The sequence below is a fragment of the Ochotona curzoniae genome, unplaced genomic scaffold (genome assembly GCF_017591425.1).
Source record: "Ochotona curzoniae isolate NIBS_2020 unplaced genomic scaffold, NIBS_Ocur_1.0 contig_1014, whole genome shotgun sequence".
Classification (NCBI taxonomy): domain Eukaryota; kingdom Metazoa; phylum Chordata; class Mammalia; order Lagomorpha; family Ochotonidae; genus Ochotona; species Ochotona curzoniae.
Genome location: NW_024464920.1, coordinates 34718867 through 34741406, shown reverse-complemented (window position 1 = coordinate 34741406; position 22540 = coordinate 34718867). Strand labels below are relative to the sequence as shown.

The following is a 22540-nucleotide window of genomic DNA, read 5'->3' as shown; positions in this document are numbered from 1 at the left end:
TTTTCGCTCCTGGGATGATTAAGCCTCCAACCTGGAGCTGACAGCAGAATCATTGCACAGACTGATGCTCTCGCTGACTAACAAGTGACAGGGCTGGCTTCTGATTTATGATACTTCTAGGCAGAGATAAGTTGCCTCATGTTTTCATATATTTTTTGTGTTCTTTTACTAATTGGATGAAGAAATTCAATTTTCATTACATTGAAGGTAAATGCATTTAAATACATTTCTTTTTAAAAATTAAGCTTTTGTTTCCTAAAGCATTGTTTTAGTTTATTTCTTTAGTTTGCTGACATGCTCTTGTACTATTATTTTTTTCTGTGTAAAGTGGTTCTTTAGTTTTTTTTTTAATTACACATAACAGTAAACTATTACTCATTGTATTTTGGTTAGCATTTATTCGAACACAGCAAATGTACTTGAAGAACAATTACAAATTAGGCAGTGTGCCTACTAAAAGAGCTTAGAATTTCTGAAGAGTAGAGAAATAAAAAAACGAATTTTACTAAAGAATATTTAAAAGTATCCTAGTGCTTTCATTTATTTAAGAATTCAAGTATTCAACTTCAAAAAAGAAAATAAGCATAAAAATGGAAGGGATAGAGAGAATATATATATGTATTTGTTTCCAAGAGTATTTTCACTCAGTAATGAGGCCAGCAAGTTTTCTTTTATGTTACATACTTTCTATATCATTTAGATAAAATTGATAAATTGATTCATGGATATACGTTAGAAGATATGTTAATAGGAACCAGCAAAATGGCTCAAATGGTTTATCCTCTGCCTTCAAGCAAGGGATCCAGTATGAGTGCTGGTTTGTGTACTGGTGTTTCACTTCCCATCCAGCTCTCTGCTTGTGGCCTGATAAAGCAGTGGAGCGTGGACAGTGCTTTGGCACCCTGGACACACTTGGAAGTCCTGGAAGAAGCTCATGACTCCTGGCTTCAGTTCAGCTTAACTGGAATCTGGCCACTTGGGGAGTGGAATAGCGGGCGAAGGTATTTCTGTATCTCCTTTGCTTTGTATATCTGCCTTTCCAATAAACATAAATAAATCTTTCAAAGCAAAGCAAAGATATTAGTATAACAAATGTCCAGAATCTTTCTGAAGAACTTCACAGTAGAATACCGTCACCCGAGATGAGTTCACGATAGAATCTTCAGAAATGTCATGGAAGTGTACATTCTGAAAATCCTATGCATGGATTTTTTTTTTCATCAGAATAAACTCACCTCTGAATTCCATTTTTCTGCAGCTTCTGAAAATTGTCTCACATTTCTTTAGTCGCATTCTCAGCTTTTCCCTGATAGAGATAATTATTTTTTTTTAGACACCATTGCTGCTGGTTGCTTGTGTTGCTTTTCAGTAAGAAGGAAAACTTGTGATTTGTCTGTAAGGAGAGGGCTGCCACAGATCGTTATTAGACAAACTGTGCGACTGTTGCAAGTAGTCACAACCAAACTGGATACATTTGAAAATATATTGATCACATTTTAAAAATTAACTCTGAACCTTTGTATCCAAATAACAAATCCAGTAGTGTGTATTAGTTACGGCCAACTGGAACTCAACGAATGTAAACGTGTTAGCTTCTTTAGCCAGGGTTGTCTTAATAAATGGTTTGAATGAATCCTTTGGAGTAATCTGTACAGCTTCAATGCCTTCTAGTTTCTGTATTTGACAGCCATTCTCCTAATATATGTAAGGCCTCATTTCCAACCTGCTTTCTTTTCTTTCTTTCTCCAAGACCTCTACTATGAAGTGGTTTTTCTAGAATACTGCAATGTAATCTAACTCATTTCTTGCTTTATCTTTTGTCTTCAATTATCTTTTTGCACTATCTCCAACTTGTCAACTAACTCATTTCCTCACTAAAACACCAGACTGTGATTTCCAAAGCTTTAAGGTGAAAGAACTGTGGATTTCCCACACTCATTTCTCTCCAGCTACGGATGGCATGGTATTGTGGTGCCTCTTCAGGACATATCAACTTGTAATTTTTGCTACCTGTCCCACTCCCATTTACCGCCTGGACTCCAGACATCCTATATGTGAATCCCATTCATGTGTCAAGATTCGGCTCTCTGTTTGGTGGGAGGTTTTTAGTCTATTATCTGCGCTATACAGAATACTGAATAGTGAGTAGTTTATAAAGAATAGAGATGTATTTTTTGTAGTCTGGAAGATGGGAAATCTAATGGCAGTGGTCCAGCATTTTCTTGCAGTGGGGCATAGAAGAAGCATCCCATGGCGAGATGGCCAGAATGCCTGCTCAGGTCTCTGTTCCTCATGTGAAACCAGAAGATGCATAATGGGGGTCACACCTTCATGATTTCATCCAACACCGGTGACTTCCCAAAGGCCCCACTGGCAAATAGCAAATAGCACCCTCCTATCTTTACATTGTCTGTCCTCAGGAACAGACAGCTGTCCTGAGAGTTGGACATGTGTGGGTGCTATGCTACCTATCCTATAATTATGTTCTCTTTTGGTTATCCAAATACTGTCCTCTCTGCTCGTGGAAAGAGAGCATGAAAATAGATTCTTAGGATGATCTTCAGCTCACTAGCTCTATGAAGGAACTTGAAAAATTCCTAGAAAAAAACAGAATTAAAAGATAAGCCCATTTTTAAAATGTGAATTTTGTGTTAACTGTCTGAAGACTGCTCATGCAAGCATACAGTTTTAAATCCCAGTTTTATTTCTGGAATAATCTCTCTGTGTGAAGCCTGTGTGTTTCTTAGAGTTTAGACGCTGTCATGGCTCTTTGCAAAGACCTTTTTATTAAACTGCTTCAGCAATCATAGAATAAGCGATATTATTAGATATTATTATTTTTAGATAGATTATTATGGTAGATAGATATTATTTTTCTTAATCAGCTTATCTTCTGCAATAGCCTCTGTCTTCACCAGGCGATTCATGCAAGTTAGAGAAAGATGCAAATATGGAGGGCAGTGAAGAGGGGTTAAGGGTTTGGTAGCTCCTGCTAAAGTGTATGATTTAACTGATGCACTAAGTCTCTTCCTTTTACACGGGAATCTCTCTAGCACTGGCTGGTTTGAGTGCCAGCTGGGGGCGTGTGATGGAACCAAAGACATTTAGTTTTTTTTTTCTTTGTTGCAGAGCCAGATACAGGTCAGCCGGACTTCTTCAGGATAGGAGTAGGTTCAAAAGTCTAATCTGGAATCCACAATGGCAGATAATTCGGAGAGAGTGTGGCAAGACAGGAGGTGAGAGTTAGCCTTTAGGAACACCCATGGGTGTAGGAACTGAGGAGGAGTAACCATACAGAAAGAGAATACAACAAGTACACAAAGTCTCAGCCACATCATACAGTGACATATTGTTAAATACTGAGGGGGATTTTAATGAGGTGAGATGAGATGAGGCTCAGTAACTGTGGAAATTAGGAAGCCATAGCTCATCTTCAGCAGAAAGTATATTCAATTGAACTTTGCAAGAGAAAGACTTAATTAAGAAATTCACCATCCTAGGCAGTGAGTAGAGTCCTCAAAGAAATGTGGCCCTTGTGTGATGTTTGAAGGTGAAGAAGCTGAAAAAGATATTGTGACAGCTTGTGAGGAAGGCACTTGTAAAGCAGGTTTGTTTTCCGACTATTTTTTGTGTTTGGTGAGGAGTTGCACAGCATTTTGTAGGTTAAGAGAAAGAATCAGAACATACTGACAAAATAAAAATGTTTGAAATATATTGACATTACATCCTCTAAAAAGATGGAAGGGTATTCATCAGAACCATCACTGAATGGTTTGGCATGAAATGAGAGGAGGAAGGTCATTTCCTACAGGACAGAACAAGAAGGAAAGGATCCTTGAAGACCAAAGTTGAAGAGAGAACTCTTTCTACCATCCTCAGGCTTGGAAGAGTGGCATCCTGGTGCTCCCAGCTGCTGGAGTGCGCTGTGCCGCAGGCAGCCAAACACCAGGAGACCACAGTGCTGTCTGTGGTGCTTGGAGGCACCTCAGGGCTGCGTTAGGACAAGAACGGAGGCCTGTCTGTCCAAGCCGCAGCAGGTCAGAGTAAGCACAGCAACTAGACGATAACAGGAAGGAACTCAGTCGAGCAGGAGGTGTCTCTAGAGTGATGGGCATATACCAGGATGTCTGAGAAAAGGGCAAGGAGGAAGCAAAATCGAATGAACGAAGAATTAAGGCATTAAGACATTAAAATGAGATCAAGTTGACACCAGGCCCTCTGATGGCTCGTGTGCTTAGCTGTCATCAGACCTGAAAGAAGCCAGCACGTACGTGTTTTTGGAGAAGCCATGGGAGAAAGTAAGCAGGACGTGCGCAAGTGAGGCTTTGGACAGTTTCTTTACTTCTGTTATGGTATGGTACACGAATACCACCCATTCCAAGAGTCGTGGGTCACACTCACAGTCCTGATTGGTTCAGAAAAAAATGGAACATGGAAGAATGTTCTTTCCTTCTCTGCATTTGGGATGGTACTTCTTTCTGGTTGTCTTCCCCAAGGGACAGGCAGCATGAGATGTTTGATCTGAAGTGAGCAGTTTGTGTGGCGCCCATCAGGATGATAATCTACTTCAGGTGTGTCACTGCTGTCCAGGGTGCCAACCTTACAATCAGTGTTTAGTTGTTATTTTGGAATAATAACATGAAATCTAAACACGAAAGCCCTATGTCATGACTTCTGTGGCACGCCCCTGTTACCAAAACCGTCTTTTGATTTAACTTCCTGTCTTAGCAGATATTATTGATCCTTTAGAAGTGATGCCTGTAGCTGCCAGTCAGCGCCATTGTCAGTGTACAATAGGTTTTAAAGTTTGATGGGGGTAATGCCTTTAGGAGTGTTTATAAATCATCAACTTTTATGCATCACTAATGTTGTATGGTTAACTGTTTACATGCTATAGAACATGGTGCTTTATCCAACAAACTATTATTGACTTGATTGTCACTTATTAGTTCCACGATAAATTTTGGACTTGAGTGTTTAAGTTGAACTAATATAGGGCCTCAGATAAATATATAGTCTGTGCATTGGGATAAGTAGTCCTTTAAGAATCTTTTGATTTATAATCTGCAAGGTGATGTTTTCATGCTGCCTTTCAGAAAATATTTTCCTGTGATTCATTTGCAGCTAGAGTCAAACTATCCTAGTTTTGTAAGAACATCCTGTTATATAGCATGAAAATGTACTTTGATATCAGTACGTGGAAAATTATTCAAACATATGTCAGATTTTCTGAGGTTCTCATACAATACTTTTTATGGAAGCTACATTGGGGATTGGGGATAGAATGAATTGTATTCTTAAAAAGCTAAGACTTGGTCTTCAGGAACTTCTAGTATTCAGTTGTTAAGCCCAGTTCCAGCTGCTTAGATGGTGGGGTTCTTTCACATTATAATTTTAATTTTTTTTTCATTCCCTTTAGCTTTTCCTTTTTTTTTTTTAAGACTTAATTATTTTTTATTTATTTTACTTGAAAGGCTTATAGAGAGAAAGAAAGAGGTCGGCAGGAAGAGAGAGAGAGAGAGAGAATTACTTACAACCCACTGGCTCCAAATAGCCAGAAGTGGCTGGTGCGAGGCTGGGAGCCAAGAGGTTCTTCTGGGTATCTCACATGGATACAGGGTTCCAAAGTTTGGCATCTCTTCAATGCTTTCCCTGACCATTACGGCAGGGAGCTAGACTGGAAGTGGAACCGTCAGGACTAGAGCCAGAGCCCATTTGGGCTGCCAGCACTTGCAGGCAGAGAAGTGACCTGCAGGCCCCAGCAGCACATAGTTGTGAGAAACACTGAACGGTTGTTAAAACAATGTATCTGTCTGATGTTCACACAGTGATAGCATTTTTTCTGAGTGGGGAAGATGCTTATGTTTCATATGCTTAGAAAATCTGCAAAGACAAACTGTTTTAGTGGCAGAGAATAAAAGATTAGGAGTTCAAAGAGACCTCAGAGACACTCAGTCCTGCATGTTTTTTTTTTTAAAGATAAACTAAGAGATCCAGTGTCATTGTCATTTACCCTAAGGGTTATGGCACTTCGTTGACATTTACTGTGATGTGCTTGAGGTTTTCATAGTGCTGTGTTTTTTGCACATAAAGCAAGTCCCTAAGTATTGGAATCATTGCCTCCATTTGTCATTTTGCATTTTCAGCAGCCATTTGTCCCTGCTACTTAGATTATTAGCATCTTTGAAAAGCTTATAATATTGCTTAGCTCTGGCAGTGCAAATAGTCTGTGAATTTGTGATGCCCATCTCTCTATGTATACTTAAAGGTAGAAAAATTGGAGTTTCTCAAGCTGCCATAATACCACACCACCATCCCTGTCTCAACTGTTTTGTTTGTTGTTTGCTTTTATTTGAAAAGGAGAATGACTGAGAAATTGAGAGAGAAGGAATAAGGAAGACAGAGAGAGAGACAGTAGTCTCAACCAGTGATTCACTCCTCAATTGCCTGCAACAGCCAGGGCTAGACCAGGTCAAAACCAGGAGATGGACACTCCCCTGGGTCTCCCATATGGGTAGCCAGAACCCAAGTGCTGGAACTGCCACCTGCTGCCTCCCATGGCCAAGCATTAGCAGTTGGCTACATTGGAAGCAGAAACAGAATGCAAACTCAGGCACTGCGAGATGGGATGTGGATTCTCCAAGTGCTGTTCCACGGTGCCCATTCCCGACTATTTTTAAAATTTATTTATTTTTGTTGGAAAGATAGATGTACAGAGAGAAGGGGAGACAGAGAAGGGTCCTCCATCTGCTTGTTCACTCCCTAGACAAAACATATGGAGCTGTGTCGATCCGAAGCCAAGAGCCAGGAGCTTCTTCTGGGTCTCCCATATGGGGACAGGGTCCTCAGGTTTGGGGACATCCTCCACTACTTTCCCAGGATGTAAGCCGGGGGTTGAAGTATGAACGAAGCTTCCTAAACTATATGAAATCCCAGTAATTGCAAGGTGAGGATTTAGCCATTGAGCCATCATGACAGGTCCAATTCCCAGCTATTTTTTAAGCAAAAGAATTTGCTAGTATGCAAATTTGCTCTACTAAGAAGCTTTCCTGCAAAATATTAAGCAAAATTTCAGGTTTTGAAAAGGGAGAATAAATGCAAGATGTGTATTGTACATCATGATGATTAGTGTGAATGGCAGATAAATTGTCAACAGTGTAGATTTTAAGGTTCACACAACAAAAACTAAGTATATGAGTTACTTCATGTGTTAAATAATTTGATATATCTTGATATATTTTGTAATGTGTGCAGAGATAAAAAATCATATGGCACACTATTAAATATATACAATTTTAGTTGTATCTTAGTGTCTTAATATGTTAATAAAATATGTAAGGGCCTCAAATATAGAGATATATTTTAAACATGTATATTTTTATGCATCTATGTTTATATCTATATTATAGATAGGAACATATCTAAATAGTATATGTTTATAGATGATATAATAAAGATAAATACATTTAATATAATAAATTTATAGTAAAAGTGGTTAATATATTTTATATTGCAGATATGTTCATATCTAAATATATAATGAAATAAATCTATTAAATATAGATATAAATACATAGATACTAAAGCCATCTCAATCCATCTTCTCCCTAGCCTGGTGACCTTTCTTTGGCTTTGCTCTGAGCAAGTGTCTTTAACTTGGATTACAGATGAGGGGCAAGAGACCGCAGGAGCTCAGCCTTACCCAGAGTCTTGTTTTCCACAGTTTCAGTTACCTGAAGTTCAAAATTATGGGGATAAGCAATTTGCAAATTTGAAATTGTGCATCATTTATAGTAGCAGTGAGGAAGAGTGCCTGTTGTCATCTCATGCCATCCCTCCAGTGTCTGAGGGCTCACCAAAGCCAATGCTCAGGATCCTTGAAGGGTAGAGGGCAGCCATGACTGGGCTGCATTAGTCCACACCTTCTTCCTTCCATCTTCCCTCCCTCCCTCCCTTCCTTGCTCCCTTCTCTTCCTTCTTTCCTTCCTTCCTTCCTTCATTCCTTCCTTCCTTCCTCTTCATCCCTTCCCTCACCATCCCCTTGTATGTCTCTCACCTTTCACCCTCCGTCTTCTCATTATCCTGCTCCTTCTTTATGAACAGTTAAATTGATTGAGAATCCTGCTAGAAAGTTGCCCCCAAGGTAGGATTGCCCCTTTCTGTTCTTCAGAGATCTCGGTTGAAGGAATATGGAAGATGTGTCATAAAGTGAAAGCATCCAGAAATGTTTTTAGCTGACCCTTGGATCCGATCTGTACTTTACTGGGCTGTTATGTTGGCTAAATGAAGCCAAACCACATGGCCAAGGTCAAAGTCAGTGGTTGGTCACTATCAGAGAACAGTTCAAAAAGGTCATGTAAAACCGAAATGAAAAGACTGTGTCCATTTTCCAGGAACATTCTGATGACCACTTATACTTTTTCTGCAAAGAAACACAATGTTGATGGATAATGAAAAAATAAGTACATTAACAATAGGCTTTTCCAGTTTAATTATTCAAACATTTATAGGCGATCCCCGATTTGTATTCAGTTTTTTTATTTCGTTTTATGACACAGTTTGATAGGCTCTGGGATTCCCCCAACCCCTCCCCCCACGTTGGATTCCTCCACATCGTAGCAGTAGTGCAGTTAATATCCAGTCATTGTTCCTTCATTGTGGGCATGGGCCATGCATAGAGTCCAGTGTCCTGTTGTCCAGGTAAATTCAGTAATTTCATTGGGAGACCATCCCCAGTCTGAAAGTATAGCTGGCAGAATATCACCTCCTCCAATGTAATGCCACAACACAACATCAATGACAATTTATAACATCATGGAGTTAATTGACATGGTATTGAGTAACCAATATGTTAGAAAATGTAAGTTCTTAACCACATCCTGTGACTGATTTGTATTCAGTTTTACATATTCTGACTCCCATGGTGCCAAAATGATACACCTTCTGTGAAAATCAAACTTTGCATTTTGAATTTGGACCGCTTCCCAGGCCGCAGCTCGGCAGCGTGGTACGCCCGCACGATGCTGGGAAGAGGCGTGGCGTGCACCCTTTGCTCTGCCACGTGATCATAAAGGGGGCGCAGCTGATGTTCCCGTGAAATGCGGTGGTGTTGTTGCTAGGCTACAGACAACACTCGACCTGTAAGCTGGGGAGCACGTGTGTCGGAGATGGTTCAAGCGCTGAGTTTCCAAGGTTCCTGTGCTCTCCACAATCCTTGGCGTGGTCTGCGCTTTCATGGCTTTGTACCACTTTCAGAATCACAGAATAATGTATTGTCTCCGAGTTCCCCATCTCATTTCCTTTTCCTGTTGCAGCAATTACAAGCCAAACAGAGTGTCTCGTGCAATCTCATAGCTTGAATTAGGAAAGGTGGAGAGTCGGGCAGCTGATCATAAGCAAAACATGTATTAAAATAGGCAAAATATATTTGGGCATGGGAGTGGCAGTAAGGATATCTTACATAGTTTATGAATGTGAAATAAAGTTGAAGATAGTGGAAACGTAGAGCGTTTAGAGCCTAGGCCTAGGGCCCAGCGCGGTAGCCTAGTGGCTGAACTCTTCACCTAGAATGTGCTGGGATCCCATATGGGCACCAGTTGGTGTCCCAGTGGCCCCACTTGCCATCCAGCTCCCAGCTTATGGCCTGGGAAAGCAGTCGAAGATGGCCCAAAGGCTTGGGATCTTGTGCTGGTGTGGAAGACCCAGAGGAGGTCCTGGCTTCAGAATTGCTTGGCTTCGTATTAGCTTAGCTCCAGCTGTTGCAGTTGCTTAGGGAGTGAACCAGTGGGCAGAAGACCTCTTTTTCTGTCTCTCTTTCTCTCTGTGTATCTGACTTTCTAAAACAATATATCTTCTGAATTAAATTAAAAATTTTTTTAAGAGTCACATTCTGGATAGAGACAAATGCTACAGGTGGAGAGATCCAGAACTTTGCTTTTATTTTTCTGTGAAAGGAGACAGTAGGTACTCAATAATATTGGGGAAATGCAGATTAAAATGTCAGCTGTCTTGTTTAATGAAACATGTAACATATTGAGTAGCAGGTATAATTTATGTGGGTGACTGATAATTAGATAATGTTATTTCATCAGGATTTTTGTCTGGTTACCATCTCTTGGGATCCTTTTTGCTTTACAATTAAGCAAGAGCCTCTTTGTTGCTTTCACATGTGTTAACAATAAAAAAGAAAAAAGAGAGAGTTGAGAGAAGGGGGCAAGAGAGGGAGAGGCAGATTTTGGGGGTAGGTAATTCCAGCATTGGTTAACGCGTCGCTCGGGAGGGTCCTAGCCCCTCTCGAAGTCCCTGGCTCCAAGGGCTCGCTCTACTGTCAGACCCTCCTCCTTTGTGCATCGCAGTGGGGCAGGTGATGACTCGAGCCGTGAGATCCCCGTTTCTCCTCTGTTCCTTCTGGTTCACTTCCAGTTCCTGGCTTCAGCCTGGCACATTCCCTGCCATGGCGGATACCTGGGAAGCGAACCAGTTCACGAGAGATCTCTGTTTATTTCCCTCTCTCTCTCTACTATTCAAATAAATTAGAATGACTCAAAACATAATCACACATAAATCAAAACTTAAAACATGAATCAAAATCTCTCATATTGCTGCCAGTTTCATCATATTACTTTATAATAACTTTACTCGAATCATTTATAGAAGTTTAAAAAAACCTACTTTTTAAAATAAAGTATAAAATAGATACTAGGTAAATAAGTGTGAACATAAAGTATTTTACATACCAAATTAATATGCTAAGTCACTATAATTAATGACATATAATTTTTCCTTTATCCTCATCCTCCAATAGAGTCTAATTATTGTCATTTATGCATCTCTTATTTCCACATATTTGGAGTTTTTATGGTATGGATTTACTTTATTTTTCATTGGTTATTTTATGATAAATGCTTCCTATTTTTGTTACATAATGTTCTCAATGATTACATATAGTGTGTATAGTAGTTTAACAAGTATATGGTAGTAAAATATCCCACCACTGTCCAGAGATGAATATTCAAATTGTCTTAATTACCCCATACTATCTACATGACAGTTGAAGGTGGGGGCAGGGATCATAGAATCATGAAACAGTGGCTGACAGAGTGCTGAGTGACAAGCGCATGTGTCATAGATGGAGTTACCTGGGCTCGAGATTCCAAAAGGAGAAATGGATTGTGGGAAGCTTCCATCAGCAGGTGGACAGAAGAGCTGAAAGACCAGGGCAGCTCATCTTTGGAAGATCTTTTTCTTGAAACCTCTGGCCAGGTTGAGTCACCTTCTGCTAGGAGATTCTAACATCCTCCTAAACCTTAGCCTCTGTGTCAGAATACCCTAAGGATTGCTTTCACATGATGCTTTGCAAAGATTTAATTTACGTATTTGAACGTCAGCATTAGAGAGGTAGAGATGGAGAGAGAGAGCTCTTCTGCCCCCTGCTTCTCTCTCCTAAAGGGCCACGTTGGCTGAGGCTGAGGCCAACTGAAGGCAGGTGCCAGCGACTTCATCCTGGTTTTCCTTATGGACATCAAGGCATGGGAACTTAGGTCATTTTCTGGTGCTTTCATGGGCATAGTAACAGGAAGCTGAATTGGACATGGGAGAGCTCAAACTCAAGCCAGTGCCCAGATCAGATGCCAGCATTGCTGGTGGCGGTTTAACTTGCTGTGCCACAGGGCTGTCTCCTAGATTTTTAAAAATGAACATCTTAATAGAAAAACCAGAAAGTCGATCCTTAGTTCTGTAATGTTCCCAGAAATGACTAAGTAAAAAAATTACTTTTCACTCATGACAATTAGTGATTAAATATTTTTTAATTGAGAAGAAGGAGTCAAATGTCAGAAAATACCGAAGGCCACATGTAACAAGGAAGATCCCAAATCTCTTAAATAGAATCTGATTATTTTTCTAGGCTCGTAGGAGAATGTCTCAAATGCGAGCATTGCAGAAAAATTCCCACCTAGGCACCAAGGAATTCTTAGCAGTTTAAGAACTGCAGGAATATTAATAGGTAGAGATCTAAGTTTTCTATTTGAATCTGTCCTTACCTCCTCATGCCCTCATGCATCAGCCTTTAACTGGTGTGGGTAATTCTAAGTTAAATTCTATTGATGGGAGTCTGTGGGTTTGAAAACTGGAGAAAGATCAGAGGGAGCAAAACAACAAATGCCCTGAGCGTTGCTGTCCATGCTCATGGGAGCGCCAGACATTCCTTGAGCCGTGATTTTGGGAGAGGAGCAAGTGCTGCCAAGTATTCTAAGGCATAGGAAGATAAATTGAAAAGTTAAGGCAGGCTCTTAATCCATCAATGCTATTGGATGGCAATCCTACCAGTCATTATTGTAAACTCTCATGTGCAGAATTTATCCTTAAATCTTTTAGTCACTGTTAAAATGCTCATTTTTCTAATTAAATGTAATAAATGGCTCATCAAGAAAATGATGAAATGGGGGAGGTTTGAATGTAGGGACTTTTATTTAAGTTCAGGGGAAAATAATTTAAAAAAAAATACTACATAGCTGTATATTAATTCAAAAGTGACCTCCCAAATTACTGAGTTTTGGATGTTGTGGTGTAGTAGATTAAGCTTCTGCTTTGGATTCCTGCATTCCATATTGGAGTGCCTGGTTTGAATCCTAGCTATTCTGCTCCCTATCCAGGTTCCAACAGCATCTGATGGCTCACATACTTAAGTCCCTGCCACTTTTGGGAGACCTGGGTGCAGTTTCTAGCTCATGGCTATTGCAGGTATACAATGTATGAACCAGAAGATGGAAGATCGGCTTCTCTCTCATCCTCTGACACTCCACTCTTAAAATAGGTTGGCGTCATTGCTAAAGGGCCATAAGCTGGTCTACTCGCCTGATGCATAAAAAGCAATCTCTGATTATCAGGTGGTAGAAGAGAAAAGGTGTTTATCACAAAGTGCAGAGCCAGGAGGATAGTGGCTACTGCTTAGTTCCTTGACTGACCAGTGGGTTAATGTCAAGGATTTTACAGATTGGATTTGGGCATTTGTTGGTGTTCAGGGGTGTTCAGTTCATGTACCAGTGAGGACCATGCTCAGGACACCTCTTCAATTGGTTACTAATAATATGTCCTCTAGGGAATTTTGGTGATGACACAGTGGGCCCCAGTAGTTCTGGGGGACAGTTACAGGTGATAGTTGCTTCTTGGCTTGGGCCTGGAATTATCTGGAAAAAAAAAAAATCCCTTGAGGTAGTGTTGAGCATCCGTGTTAATTGGAGTAACAGAAGATCTCATGAGTCTGATGACAGCTGCTCCACCTCCTCAAGTAGTGAATTGATTTTTGTAAGGCATTGACATTCAATCTTAAAAAAAAAATTAACACAAAAGCAGAGCAAGGACAGCTTAAGCAAGGGGTGCGGGCTGGGAGTCTAGAACCTGTTGGCACCCAGGATCTGCAGGTAAGGTGCTATGCAGAGACTGGACTTACAGTCCTCTTGGGCTCAGGACCACTTTTACCTCTTGGCAGCCATTTCTGTGATGCATTTTGGATTGGAGGTAATACTGGCACAGTTCTGCCTCAAATCCTGCTGCAATTCTGGGGGGGGGGGCGGAATATCTCAGGCTCATAATTCCACTTGTTTAATATTTCCATCACATCTCCTGCTCATGTGAGCTCTGTTCTTGCCTGGGCACAACAGTTTGGGTGTTCATTGAGTAAAACCTTTGCTCCCCATTCAGTATTTCAGCCAGAATGGTGCAGGTGGAACCAGTGGAACCAGTGGAACCAGAAAGCTGTTGTTTCTGCTGTTGATTGTTGGTCCTCTTCCTAGGGCCCTGTTATGCTCAATCTGATTCCACAAATTAATCTGATTGGTCCTCTGTGATAGATCTCGTCATATTACTGTTTCAGCTCTTCTTCAAATGAGTTATCCTTTAAACACTTCTGATTTCCTTGTCTGGAACTGCTGGGACACTGTCTTTATAAGGCATTTGTAAGTCAGTGCTTTCATCATTGCTGTACACAAGCGTCAGCATTTATTAGATCCTTATTTTTGCTTTAATAGTAGCAGAGTTCATGCTCCATAGGCAAGTGTTACTGTAATATGTTATCTTAATATGTTATCTTTCTTAGTGTCTCAGACTAGGTCTATTTCAAGTGCATTAGTATGAATTTAATGCCTTGAAAAGGCTTTTGAAAACCATGCATATTTTTTCTGTGAACTTTCTAAAGCTCCATTATATAACAAAGAAACATGTCAACACTATATACATGATTCATAATCACTTTGCATATCTACTTGTTATTAATCAATGTTTATGTATTGTTCTGGTTAGTTCATATACGTATAAAGGTTTATTATATGCTGCTGAAGGGAGAATTTCCCATATGTACCTTCTTAGGGTCCACTAGAGTGAACCACAAAAGGCAGAGTAGTAACAGAAAAAAGTCTGCAAATTTACTCAGTGTGCTTTGGGGAGGAATCATAGGGATGTGATTAATTGCCCATTCAGCTAAGTCTAGATGCTCCTGCACCTTTCTCAGGGGAAAAAAAAAAAAAGAAGTGGGGGAATATAGGCCATTTCTTTCCTTCCCCCCCCCCCCCAGGGGTAACAAATGATATCTATGGCAAAGGGATGGATCCCAGACACAGAAATTAATGTGTAAATGATTCTGTTTGAAATCTGAATGAGCCTGCAAGATACATTATCCTGTGAAAAAAGTCTGTCTAGATGTAGCCACATTTCTCTGCCTCCTTTTCTAAGAGAGATAATGAGATTTCAAGGAGGGAATGGAAGGTAATTGTGTTCCTCTAAGTGAGTTCAGTCTTAAGTTTGTACAGATTGTGAAAGTGGGCCTCTTGTCAGGTCTGGGGACTCCAGGAGGGCCAGAGAGACCTTGAATCTCAGATGGCTTCTACTGTCCAGCACCCCGGGGGCTCCCCTGGGTGTACTCCTCTCTGAGTCCCAGCAATGCATGTACTTACCTGCACGCTTTAACGGTTAATCAACTCAAATTTTTTTCTGTTTTGTTGTTTTGTACTAATATAAAGAGTACAGATTTCATGAGCTTCATAGCTATACCTCTAAGGAGTTAACTACACGTCCCTCTTTTTCTTTCTTTTTTCCCTCTCCAATCTCTCTCTTTCCTTTTTTCTTTAAATTACATTATGATAAGCTAATTTCAATTTACTTTAAAATCGCAGGCTTAATACTCCACTAACCGAGATGTTTGAGAAGTAAAAAGTAGAAAGACCATTGTTCCACAGGGGTAAAGACAAGAGCTAAAAAGTTCCTGTCTATTTTTTTGTTCTACTTTAAGCAATACTCAATTCCTGTCCATGCGTATAGAACTGCCTTATTTCTTGGTACTCGTGCGGCAGTGATATGGTCTCTGGACGGTGTAGTGGGGGACAGAGTACCTTCCAGCAATGTTTGCTCCTTAGCCTTGTACTATTCAACATACAATAACAACAAAACACAACCTCCAATTCGACATACCCTTTACCCCATGGCATACCTGAGTTTCCTCCATCAGGAAGACACCCCGATGAATACACGTGCCTTGAGCACGGAGATGCAGTAAAATTGTTCCTGGAAATCAGCATATGTTTTGAACCCCAACAGACTCCAGTCCATTACTATATTCAGTTTAGCCCGTGCTCCCAACTCTGTTAAGGGGCGTTGAGCTAATTGTGTGTGTGTGTGTGTGTGTGTGTGTGTGTGTGTGTGTGTGTGTGTGTGTATTCCCCCGGGGCTGTGTGCACTTCTCCCTGGTTGTGGTCCCTAACGTCTTGACGTGGAATTGTTAGTCTTGCACTCTTCTGTTGTCCATGTTGAATTCCTCTCCTATTCAGAGACAAATGCCTTGGAATAAATGCAGCGGTGGCCCATGCCCTCCATGGTAGTATTACTATTTTAAGAACATGTAACCATTTATCTGTTTTCTAGTGATTCAGTTTGCCACCATTGAAAATCATGCTGCCTGGACATCCTACATATTGTGCCTGTAAGAAAGAGATCTTTATAGTGCAGTTGCTGAGTTCACAGCTTTTATAAACAAGCCACTAAAGCTACTATACTAGTATCCTAGGGCAATTGCAACAAATTACTACAGATTTAGTGGCTTGAAGCAGTAAAAAAAATGTATTCTTTACTCTTCTGGAGGCCAAGTGCAGGTTTTCACGCTCAGCTGGGCTCCCAGGAGACTGTTCCAGGCATTGTCTAGCTCCTGGTGGCGGTTGGCATTTCTTGGTATTCTTTGGCTTGTTATCACCACTGTACTCTGCTTCTGATATAGAAAACCCCCCAAACTGCTTGAAGGAATTGATACAGAACCCCAGAACTGTTGACCTATTGCAAATAAAGCCATCCATGACACCAACCCTGGAAGAAAGGAGGTATTGATTGCATTGTGCAGAGTGAGAAGCCAGGCTACTGTGACTTAACTCGTAGGATTCCCAAGGGATCTGAGTGGAGGCTGTGACAGTGTGAAGCTCAGATGGAGAGGTCAGTGTTCAGGGCATGGTCAGGTGCCTGGCTGATTGATCATGGGCATGGCCTTGCTTTGACTGACACTCACAGTGTCATGTTATGTAGAGACTTTTGTTGATGCCAAAGAAAGATTCAGGCAGTCTAGGGACTACATGCATCTGATAGTTACTTTTTATTTTGTGCCTGGAATTCCTGGAATACAAATCCCCTAGGAAAAGCCTGCGCTTTAAAAATATTCTCTATAGGGAAAATAAGTTACCTCGAGTCCTGTGATTGGAAGCTTTGTGAGGCCCACTGCACCATTCCCTCAGCTGAGTGAATTAATTTTAGGAAAGGCTTGATTTACAATCAGAAAAACTGGGTGAGAAAACTGAGCCGAAAGAGGGAAGCCAGGAGGGTGGGAGAGCAGGGCCTGTTGGTACACTGTGCATCCAAGGCAGTGTTACGGGCTTGGTTTCACTTCCTTTTTTCTGTCACCACCTCGTCTCTGTTTTGTCTTTTCTCTAAGGCCCTGTTGCTTTGCGTTGTCTTCAAAAAACTTGTTATTACATTTCGAGTTCACCTAAATAGTCCAGGATAAAGATTGTCTCTCAAGTTCCTTGATTATATATATTTTATCATATATAATTATATAATAAAATATAATAGTATATTATATTTTAATATATAATCATATTTTATATATTATACATTGTATATTTCATATATTATAGGTTATATTATATATCATATTATGTTATATGTTACATGTTTTATATACATACATATTTAGATACATATCATATACATAAAATTATATGCATATTATGTACATATTATTTATTCATATTTATAGACATATTTATATATTACATATATTACCATGTAAGATAACATTACAGGTTCTGGGCATTAGGGCATTAAGTTGGGCACTACTACCACTCAGTTTACTATACTTTCAACACATTTTAAAAGTATAATATTAGAAATTAGGGGAAGTGATTGTTATGGCAACTCTATTTCCAATTCTTCATATAGGTTCCATGGTTTTTATTAATTAGTCTCCGACACCAGCCTGGCTATTTGAATGTCTCATGATTGGCTGTAGCCAGAATGTCCTCAAGGGCTCATGCCCTTGAACTTTTTACTCTATAGAACTCTGAGGTAAATAAATCTCTGTGGCTTACATTCGCTAAAAAGCATTTTTAGTTTGTTTGACCCTTATTAGATGCAATAGTTTGCATCTAGGCATTGTTTTTTTTGTTACATTTTATGGACCGTGAGCTATCGATACCTCTCTTGTCTAGACCTCAGAGTAAATAAGCCAATAGAATTTAAGAGTTGGTTCACTTTGAAGAATAAAAAAGCATCCCGCGATTAGATTTGCATTTAAATTCAGCTACCAGCTAGAAAAGACAATGTTTGGCTCAATTGAGTTCTTGTTATAATATTGGATGAAATGTCAGCAAACCATAAACATTGTATGTTAATTTGACTTGACTGTATCCCTTTATGTAACAAATAGGAAACAAACAAACAAAAAAGAGTAATTGGTCATTCTTTGAGGAACCTGCTAATTCGTACAGGTGAAGACACTGCTGCTTCATAGGCAGGTGAAGAGAGCAGCTCATGCCTTAACTGCGAGCTCCCCAGAGGGTTTTATGGAAGCGTCAACAACATGCTAACACTCACTGATTTTATTTGAGATCTCGATTGCTGAGTAATTCTTTTTGGGTTGTGTTTTGAAACATACAATTCTGGGTGGCATCGATTATTGATAAAGTCGCAGGCCTCTGCACGCATCCTGCCACATGCATTGTTGATAGCCACGTGGAGCAACCGGATGACTTCAGCAGCCATCAAGTCATTCTTTTGGCAAAAGTAGAATATCACCGTGAGTAACCAGATCTAATGGTGAACTTCCAGAGATTTGGGGGAACAGCTATAGTTTTTAAATTCCAAAGAGCAGCTTATTAACTTGCTTAAAGATATCTATTTATTTATTCATTGATTGATTCATTTATTTAAGAATCAGAATTTTGATTGAAAAATACATGTTAAAAAAAAGAGAATGAGAACATTTATAAAAATGTTAAGCCTGGAGTTTTCCCAAAGGGAAAAAAAACTAAACACTAGAGGTTTTTAATTGTACAGAGAATAATCAGCCTACAAGTTGATCTGTTCAAGTGGAATCAGTAATAGTGGCCTTAATAAGAAGTCTCAGCGTGGCTTTTGCTGTGTAGTGGAATTCCACTTTGGAAAAATCATTTTGTATCTCTGATCCTTTATGCCTTCATCAATAAAGTGTGATTCATAGCACAAGCTTCTGTAAGTTCATGGGATTATAAAAATCAATTAATTGAATGCACTATGGCATTGCTTTTTTTCCATTATACTCTCAAACAAGTGAAACCAATAATAAAATACATGATGTACCGCTGAAAAGCAACAATGAGACCACAGCAAAACTTCCAGCTACAAAACCAGAATGCACACTGCATTTATGTATCCGCATCAATGTGTTTAAAATACATTGTGCCACTTTAGCATGTGTAGGGGAAAGAGTGTAAGGTAGGTGAATACAAGAAGAATCTTCCTGTGCCATTTGTGGACAACATACAAGAATATGAGTTGGTAATTCCTGAAGAGCTTCTCCAGTTAAGCAGCAATAGGAGAGTCTGATCAGATATGCCTCAGGCCCCTCAGAACTTTCCCCTGAACCTGAGAAGTTCTTTGTACACAGAGGAAATGAACACAGAATGTGTCTTCTCAATGAAGAAGGGTTTTCTGTTTTGGATTAACAGTGTAATGGGGGGGAAGGATGGGTGATGTAGCCATGCTTGAATTGCTTACCTGTGCAGGTTCCTGAGGTTCCTGGGGGGACCTGGGCCGTTGTCAACCTCTTCCTGTTGTTATCCCAAACACAGGAGTCCCACTCCCTGGGAACTCTTCTTCCCTGAATTCCTCTCAGTTTCTCAGATTGTATTCCTGACTTTCCCTTTTTTTTACGTGTCTTCATTTCACAGGTCTCCAGTTCCTCAGTGACCTGGGTTTGGGTTCCACCTTCTTCATCCTTTCAGACAGACCACACCTCACATACACCTGCTACCAACCTGTCTTGGTCCAGCACTTTTGGTCAGATGGCCATGGATGCAATGCATGCAACTGGGCATTTAATCTAGGCAAAGGAAGGCTTGGCCAGTACAAAAGAAACTCTGAAGTACTAGATTCTAAGTACTATGTTCATATTGAGGTTAAAATAAAGATATTTGATACATTAGAAATTTAGCATCTTCATGTACACTCCCCAACTCCCAGCTGTATCCTAAATCAGAAGACCGCTAAGTCAACTTCTTGTTTTCCACCCAATCTTACTCATTGTAAAACTTTATTATTAATAATATGTGTGTCTAACAATCTCATTTAAACTTTATTTATATTTACATTGTTCATGAAGTTTAGCTTAATCAAATTTTAGAAAATATTTTTGAAGCAGGAAACTATTTGATTGGCAGCTATTTATTTTAAGATTCAAATTTTTGTTTATATTTTACATTTCATTTTTTTTTCCCCCGCATCCATTTGGTCGTTTCAATCCTTCCTTAGTTGTTCCGCCAGTAGATTTACAAAGATAAGTATATATTTAAATATGTACATATACTTGCTTGTAGCTTCACATCACAAATGTATGGGTGTGTGCATATATACATATATCCACATGTACATCGACATTTAGCTTTAGTCAGTATTAAAAGCTGGTCACAATTTACTGGTATGAGTTAAAAGGTAGTGGCTGTAAGGTGACTTGGGGGAACTTAAAGATTTAGTTAATTATACATGAAACTAACAGTTGCTTCTCTCTTTCTGTAGGTAATCAACGTGTGCTCTACCTCTTTTCCTGTGTACTGCCTTTCCATATCATCTTCAAGCAATAGTGACTACAGTAATTAAAGAAGCCACATTTAAGAAAAAAAATCTGTTCAAGAAGACATCTGTCGATAGGTACAATTATATTATAAATTCCTCTCTTTTACTATTCTTCCTAACAAGGTGTTGTAGTTACAGATTGCATAAGATTTGTGCACATGAAAAAGAAAATGAAGCCAATGAGTGTGATTGAATTGAATATTGATCAGTTCAGTAGCTGCTAATACGGAAGAGTTGAAATCTTGGCAACATAATTTTCTAAGGTCCAATTTGTTCTAGATCTTTTTTTTTTATTGAGTTATAAGATTTAAGATGTCACTTTATGTGAAAGAAGCAAAATAGGTAGCGTAAGTGTGTTTTATCTAAGTAAACAGCTTCTACAACAATACAAGGCTAATTCAGAGCACAAACGTGTTCTTTGGGCTATATGTGTTTAAAATGGTACGAATTTAGACCGTAGTAAAAATCATAATTTCTAGGGACCAGTGCAGTAGCCTAGTGGTTAAAGTCTTGCCTTGCATGTGCAGGGATCCCATATGGGTTCTAATCCAGGTGGCCGCACTTCCCATCCAGTTCCCTGCTTATGGCCTGGTAAAGCAGGAGAGGATGGCCCAAAGCCATGTGGGAGACCTGGAGGAGGCTGCTGGAAGAGTTTCCTGGCTCCTGGCTTCGGGTCAGTGAAGCTCTGCAGCTCCGGCCGTTGCGGCCACTTGAGGAGTAAATCAACGGATGGAAGATCTTCTTCTCTGTCTCTCCTCCTCTCTATATATCCGACTTTCCAATAAAAATAATAAAGAAAATCTTTTTTCGAAAAATCACAATTTCTAGGCAATTATCCCAAAGGCCAAAATTAAGACAGAAAAAGTGCAGTGAGGCCTTTAAGCCTCATAGCTATTTCACTGTTGACTATACGGCAGAAACTAGTTTATCGCATAAATGCTGTTTTTGGTATTCAGCATACTTCTACTTGCTTTGAAATATTTAAGCTGTAATAAAGTGGGATGTTAAAGGAAAATGACAAAATTTGAAAGTGTGGATATTCAGATTCTAAGAAGCTGTTTTCTGTGTATTTCATCCGTACTTACGTGCCCTCTCTTCTTTCTTAAATACTGGCCGTTTTAAGAGACACTATTTTCAGTGTTCATGGATTGTAAATCAGGTTCCAGAGGGCCAGAGAGAAGGCGGTGTTTCTTGAAATGGAGAGATGGATATATGGGAAATTTTTCTGTCCCCCCCCTCCAATTATGCTAATGACAAAAGGAGACTGTAAATATACCAAAATAATTCTTAACAAGGAATGGCACTTTTGGATTCAATTTAGCAATTTTATTCTCCAGGGAATATTAACCGATCAAAGTGTCCTACCCTAATGCCCATGATGGACTGCTGTCTGTCTTACACACAATATTGTTCTGTGCTGAAAGCTTTCGTTGCATATTGTACCTACTGTGCCCTTGGAATTATTGGTAGGCTTCTAATATATAAATGTATCTCTTAGAAGAAACATTTTCAATGATTTCCCTACTGTTTCAGAAAATCCTACACTTTGGGTTACTTTGATCCATTAGCCTAGGGAATATACTAGAAGTGTTAAGGTTTCCTTTATTCTTTCTTTCGCTCCCTGCCTTTTTGCTGTCTCGTTTATATTATTTTGAGAATCAATGATGATTACTGAAATCTACTTACTGACATTATAATTTCATTGAGACAACCTTCTTAATATCTCCGAGATTAATGTCATTTACAAACTGAAAAATACATCATCAGGAGTTTTTCAGAGAGTAAACTGAACAAATATGCTGTAATGACAGAATGTAAGAATTTATTTAGCATGGCAATTGCTCAGTCTTCATTGAGTCAGATAACTTTAGCCATTTTTATGTCCTAGAGATTGTATTATATAGCATCATATTTTTAAATGAGTAGGCTAAGAAATAAATAATCTGAGCTTTTGAAACTAATCCATACATAATTCATATCACTGTATCATGATTCAGGATTTAAGGGCCTTCGTGTGTGCGTTTAGTCAAAGAAAGCTTATATTTTGTTGTATATTTTTGGAAAAAAATCGAAAGGATTTTCATTTACAATTAAAAAAATTTTTGAAATTAGAAAACACTTAACATTCCCAATACAGCAGTTGAGGTGTTTGTTATTTTTTACTCTGACTCCTTCTAAA

General features: G+C 39.4%; 1 protein-coding gene across 4 annotated transcripts in view; it reads left to right on the top strand.

The window, feature by feature from the left end:
* SLC16A7 (solute carrier family 16 member 7) overlaps positions 1–22540 on the top strand; it is a 139054-nt gene that overhangs the window by 59791 nt on the left and 56723 nt on the right. For all 4 annotated transcript variants that reach the window (XR_005884139.1, XM_040982757.1, XM_040982734.1 and 1 more), the window contains one exon: positions 20305–20436. The gene's annotated coding sequence lies outside the window, so the exon portion shown is untranslated. The remainder of the gene's footprint in view (positions 1–20304; positions 20437–22540) is intronic.